Below are 6,938 nucleotides of genomic sequence, written 5' to 3' on the forward strand. Positions count from 1 at the left end.
TAAATTTATTACAATCATTTTTTATTTGCTACCAATTTAACTTCAATAGCAAACGCATACACTGTTCCTCTACTGCTCTGTCCCCCAAGCTTTTTGTTGTACTTGTTACGAATTATATGTCTACACACTGTATGTCCAAATCTATAGAATTATTATTCATTTTCATTTTAGAACCTGTAAGAAGTTAAAAGTGGAGTCACATACTAAAAAAAACAAAATGCAATAGTACTGGCATTTATTATTACCCATGTGGTAAAAAAGAGAACTAAGGTAGCAATAATACAGTCTGTATAAAAAGGATGAATAATGACAATATGGGATGTCAATTTAATGTTGCATATAAAAATAAGGTAAAAAATTAAACGTGTGTGCTCACTTTGGCAGCACATATACTAAAATTGGAACGATGCAGAGAAAATTAGCATGGCTCTTGTGCAAGTATGACACGCAAATTCGTGAAGCTTTCCCTATTTTTTATTTAAAAAAAGAGAGAGAAAAAAATAAATAAATAAACATGCATCTAACAATACTGACCACACCCACTGCTCTTACAAGTATGGGGAAGAATACTAGAAGGCTAAAAGGAAAAATCAAAGCAAAGATAGTTCCCTCCAAAGTATAACTCATGGCTTAATTTATCTGCTCAATGAATTATCTCTCTCTTTCAATTCAAGAGGCACCTCCCTGGTTGATCTGATACTAAACCAAAATGGATTCTTCTATCTAATTTATTGATGGACTTAAAGTAGAGTATGCACATTAATTAAAAACAATAGAGCAGCCTTATCTGCATGTCACAGTAACAGAATGGACCCTCCCTAAAAATGCCCATGGGGACCAATAGTAACGGAAGACTGAAGAAGGTAAGATTAGTGAAATGTTGCAATGAAGAAAGGACTTTCTTATGTGAGCCGTGTTCAAACACCCTCTGAGAATTAGATTGAAAATAGTCATACATTAATTTCTATGCTGTTGAAATCATCAACAAAAAAAATTTCTAAAATTCTGCAACCTAATTTAATCCTTGTTTCCTATACACTTCTCCAGAATTCTCAAAAGCCACAATTACTGAAAAGAAGATCCTGTATGCTCTTAAAACTCTAATATATCATCTGAATATTTGTTTTTCTGTCCTCCTGGAGGAATAAATCCCATGGATTTCTTTATCTTAGATGAATAAATGTCACAAAAGTTCTTTGTGAACAGCATTTTAACCAAGCAGCATCAAAGAATGTCCCCACAAAATTTTCTGCTCTGCTCATCTGGAGAACAATTTCTACCGTCACAACCCTACTGAAATTTTATCCAGCTCAAGAGGAATTACTTGAATGTGTTCTACTCATTTATAAAGCCTTAAATTTCACACTATTGAGGCAAACAGAATATGCAACGTTTTCTTTACTAAAAAAAAATATGTCTAAAAATTGTGTTGACTTGATGTTCAAATGGCTACTAAAAAGGAGTCATGTCCTTTAAATGAGCTTTACATGGTGTTTTGGAGTTATCATTAGATACCATCACTGCCCATAAGACTTGCCTCAAGAAATGTTATGTTATGAAAATGTTCCAACTTCTTGCCTCCTTCTAATTAATTATTGGTAGTGTAGGAAAGCCTTCTGAATTCATCACAAACACACACGCACACACACACACAGAGGGTGAGAGAGAGAGTGCGCTGAGACATTTGTATCTGCTTAGACATAAGAAATTTCATAAAAAGAGAAGTAACACTTAACATGTTATGAAGTATTGTCTTGCATAGAAAATTAAAAGCTTATAACCACCTCTACTAATGTGCTTACTTTGTCTCTGTATTGCTCATTTTACTCAGTGAAATGCCTGGAATATGTTCAGAAAAAAATGAGTGAATATATCAATAAATAAATCCAGGAGAAAAAGTAAAAGAGTTTATTTAGAGGTTAAGGAAGTAGATTAATTTCTTGCCCCAATCTGCTGGATTAATAGGCAATTTTGATTTAGGGAGAGCGAAGATTAGTGGAGCAAGTGCTTGATTTACGGCTGGATTGTCAAAAGTGTGACAGTGGGTAAAACAAAATAATCCTTAAATTTCTCAGTCTGTTTTGGGTATGAAGGTGTCTGGTGGGCTTCCAGGTATCTTCTGTTTTGGTCTTCATCCACACAACATAATTTTCCACTTTGACATGATACTTCATATATTTCCCCCAGTTGGCATTTCTTCCTGCAGTTGCCTGCTATATTATTAAAGCATTTTTTGGTTCGTGTCCCATCTGTGCACAGAAAACAATACAAGTTATTTCTTGAGGCAGGGGGGATTACAGCTGTCATGAAAAGGCAGTAACCATTTGGGAGCGGAAGAGGTATGTAGCTCCCCACTCACTATGGCTTCTTGTAGTCCCAAAGTGAACCCCATTCCGATAAGAGGAACTCAGAGTTCCCTCCTTGAAAGTCATCTCAAATTAAGGACATCCATGATCCCAGGCTCCCAGACAATGCCTAATTGGCTCTGATAATGTTAGAACTTATAAGTGAAAGGAGAGCGATGTGCCCAATTCCTGGCATTGTGCCCCACCCCTGAGACCCTGGCAATGGTGACTCTCTCCTCCATGCTCCAAGCCAGCACTCCTTCAGACCTAACCTAGTCCAGCGTCCCCAAGGAGTACTAACATTCCTAGCAGCACAATTTTAGAGCCAAATCAACTTTTGAAAGAACATCACAGACAGGACTTTTTAAGTTAACAGTGTAGTTGGGTTTCACATTCACCCACCTAGCAACAGAAATCTCCTTCTGCCAGGACACAGTCTCATGGACCTCAGTAATAAATGCTTTGGCAAATTCCTTATCTTATTTAACCTCTATGATTTCTTGAAAACTTGGTTCTCCTTCTGTCTTTCTCAATGCTTCTACTCTCCCTTTCCCTCCCCTCCCTTCCGCCCCCATTCCCTCTCTCATCTCTCCCCCAAATCCTCCTTCTGATCCTAGATAAATGGGTTCCCCAGAAATCAAACCCAACTCCATATACACTGGTCTCAGGAATCCAACTTGTCACCGACTCAGGGTATTTGCATTTAGGTCCTAAATCTCCTGTTTCCAATCCTATATTTGCCCCTGTATGCAAATTTGGATAAGCCTATGCAATAAAGGTAGAGAACAGGGACATGTTTTCCCTCTTCTAAATTCCAGAAACACAGAATATGTTTGGAGGCTAGAGAGGAATTTTTAGGCCCACAAAAAAGAAATATGCCTTCCTCCAGCAGCAAGGGAGAAAGGAACTCTCATGAACAGAGCTCCAACCGTGAACTTGGTGCTTCACTTTTGTGAGATCATGTAATCATCACAATGACCCCATGAAAATAGAATCATTTTACCCACTTAACAGATGAGAAAACTGAGGCCCAAAGAGAATAATTAGCTCAATTCACACAACCAGTAAATGATGAAGACATATTTTAATCCCCAAACTACAAATCTTATGCTGTTCACATTACTCTCACATTTTTGTAGTATAGGCTGAAAAGAAATTGCATGGAAAAGGGGATGGCTAAGTTCCTGGGTGAAAACTGTGTTCTAGATGTTAGATTCATTCCTACCTTTGGGGAGGACTTGAAAGAGGACAGTTCTGCTCTCTTCTGACCTCCCCGGATGCACACTTCTAAGGTACAGTCTCAATTTAAGCACCCAGGAAAGTGGGTATCTTTTCTGATATCATACAGATATCAACAACCTAAACGGTCCTCTCCCCACTCCTATGGACAGTAATATCTCCTAGGATTTCATGATACATTTGGACAAATTACCTGTTGGTACCTCAAAGAGCAGAAAAATGAGAACCACAAACAGCTTCATGTTGACAGTCTTCCCACGAGAACGAGGCAGCAGAATTTCTTTGTCCAGTGATACGTGCTACAGTCTTTCTAGTGACCTGGAATTTTAGGTGCTGTCAGCTTTCTGAGCTCTCATTTTAACCCACATGGACAGAAAGAAAATCCAAGTCCACACCCACTTACATTCCCATATATGGAGTTCACAGTCACAGAACGTTCCACCGTATATCTACTCCCCCTTCTTCAGGATGTGCACTTTTAGATACAGGAACTATTATTTCTTCACCTGGGACATCAGCCCATTTGGGTCATGGTTGGCTGGTCATATGCCCTGGTTTGCCTGGGGCAGTTCAGGTTTATTTCTATTGTTTTGATGTCCCCTCTAGTTAGTGCTACCTTTCACTTGCAAATATAACTCATTTCAGAAAATAAATTAAATCATGAACTAGTCAATAATAATTTTTTAAATATACAAAACTTCCAGATAGCCATTCCAGATGTAAGATTGCCTTAGACATGCCTAGATAAATTGATATTGGGTTTTCCATAAAGCCTTATGCATCCATTACTGCTCTATTCTTCAAGAGAAATCTGTCAAAAGATAAAATCTCTTTAGCACAACATTCAGCTCATTACGAATTGGCCCCTGCTCACCTTTCCAGAGGTGTATTATGGAACCACTTATGTTTCTGCCAAACTAGCTGTAGGTGCCCAACTTGACTTGTTACTTCCACAATCTGTTTCTTTGTACATTTAAATCCCTATTCCTAAACTGTATTACTGATCCCAGACCCCTCTACCTAACTGGCCCTGTTAAGCTCTTAACTTTCCTTCAAAACCCAGTTCAATTATCTCCACATTCTCAAACTGTTCTTTCACTCAACTAAATAGAGCTGTAAACTCCCTACTCCATTGAACCTTTTATAATTTTCAGTGCTGGCCACATCATGCCACAATCTAATCATTTGTTTATCTGCAATATATAATTTGTGAGCCCCAGAAGAATAGGCTCTGGTCTTGTTCAATTTGAAATTCTTTTTTTTTCTTAACTCTTTTTTTATTGTATAGTATAACATATATACAAAGCAAAGAAATAAAAAAGCAATAGTTTTCAAAGCACTCTTTGACAAGTAGTTTCAGGACAGATCCCAGAGTTTGTCAAGGGCTACCATATGATCCTCTCAGAAGCTTTATGGTGCTCATTCTTATATTTAGGTATTTGATCCACTTTGAGTTAATTTTTTGGTAGGGTGTAAGATAGGAGTCCTCTTTCATTCTTTTGCCTATTGATATCCAATTATCCCATGTCCATTTATTGAAAAGACTGTTCTGTCCCAGTTCAGAGGATTTGGGGGCCTTGTCAAAAATCAGTTGACCATTTATTTTATTGATAAAAATCAGGTGACTTTAGCTTTGGTGGTCTATTTCTGCACTCTCAATTTGATTCCATTGGTCAATGCATCTATCTTTGTGCCAATACCATGCTGTTTTGACCACTGTGGCTTTTTAATAGGTTTTAAAGTCAGGTAGTGTTAATCCTCCCACATCGTCTTTTTTTTTTTAGGATGTTTTTAGCTATTCGGGGTCTCTTTGATTTCTTTTAGCAATGTTATGGTAGTTCTCTTTGTACAAGTCCTTTACACCCCTAGTTAAGTTCATTTCTAAGTACTTGATTCTTTAGTTGCTATTTTGAATGGATTTTTTTCCTAAACTGACTCCTTGGCTAGGTCTTTGCTTGTGTATAGAAACATTACTGACTTTTGCACATTAATTTTATATCCCTCCACCTTTCAGAATTTGGTTATTAGCTCAAGTAACTTTGCTGTCTATTTCTCAGGATCTTCCAAGTATAGTATCATATCAGCTGCAAATAATGAGAGTTTTACGTCTTCCTTAACAATTTGGATGCCTTTTATTTCTTTGTCGTGCCTGATTGCTCTAGCTAGAACTTACAGCACAATGTTGAATAATAGTAGTGACAGTGGGCATCCTTGTCTTGTACCTGATCTTAGGGGAGAAGCTTTCAGTCTCTCTCCACTGAGTACAATGCTGGCTATTGGTTTTTCATATATTCCTTTCCTCACATTGAGATAGTTACCTTTGATTCCTATCTTTTGGAGTGTTTTTATCACAAAAGGATGCTGAATTTTGTTGACTGCTTTTTCAGCATCAATCAAGATGATCATGTGATTTTTTCCCTTTTGATTTGTTAATGCGCTGTATTACATTAATTGATTTTCTTAGGTTGAACCATCCTTGCATTCCTGTATAAACTCCACTTGGTCATGGTGTATAATTCTTTTAATGTGTTGTTGGATTCAATTTGCTAATATTTTATAGAGAATTTTGGACCTATGTTCATTGGGGAGATTGGCCTATAGTTTTCCTTTCTTATAGCATCTTTACCCAGTTTGGGTATTAAAATGATATTAACTTCATAAAATGATGTAGGTAGAGTTCCTTTTTCCTCAATTATTTGGAAAAGTTTAAGCAGGATTGGTGTTAGTTCATTTTGAAATGTTTGATAAAATTCCCCTGTGAAGCCATCTGGCCCTGGGCTTTTCTTTGTAGGAAGATGTTTGTTGACTGATTGAATCTCTTTACTTATGATTGGTTTGTTGAGATCTTCTATTTTTTCCTAAGTCAGTGCAACTTGTTTGTGCGTCTCCAGGAATTTGTCCATTTCATCTACATTATCTAGTTTGTTGGCGTATACTTGTTCATAGTATCCTCTTATGGTTTCTTTTATTTCTTCAGGGTTTGTGGTAAAACATCCCTTCTCATTTCTAATTTTGTTTATTTGCATCCTTTCTCTTTTTTCTGTGTCAGTCTTGCTAGTGGCCCATCACTTTTATTGATTTTATCAAAGAATCAGCTTTCGGTTCTATTGATTCTTTCTACTGTTCTTTTGTTCTCCCATATTCATTTATCTTTGCTTTAATCTTTATTATTTCTCTTCTCCTATTTGCTTTGGGGTTAGTTTGCTGTTCTTTCTCAAGTTCCTCCAGGTTTGCTATTAAGTCCTTGACTTTTGCTCTTTCTTCTTTTTAAACATAGGCATTTAGGGCAATAAATTTCCCTCTCGGCATAGCTTTTGCCACAACCCATAAGTTCTGATAAGTTGTATTCTTATT

General features: G+C 37.0%; 1 non-coding gene across 1 annotated transcript; it reads left to right on the forward strand.

Annotated features, from left to right (window-relative positions):
* The first annotated feature begins 368 nt into the window (after positions 1–368).
* LOC143653037 (U6 spliceosomal RNA) lies at positions 369–475 on the forward strand. Its single transcript, XR_013161049.1, has one exon. It is a non-coding gene; the product is annotated as a U6 spliceosomal RNA (small nuclear RNA).
* Positions 476–6,938: the final 6,463 nt, after the last annotated feature.

The sequence above is a fragment of the Tamandua tetradactyla genome, chromosome 1 (assembly GCF_023851605.1).
Source record: "Tamandua tetradactyla isolate mTamTet1 chromosome 1, mTamTet1.pri, whole genome shotgun sequence".
Lineage (NCBI taxonomy): Eukaryota > Metazoa > Chordata > Mammalia > Pilosa > Myrmecophagidae > Tamandua > Tamandua tetradactyla.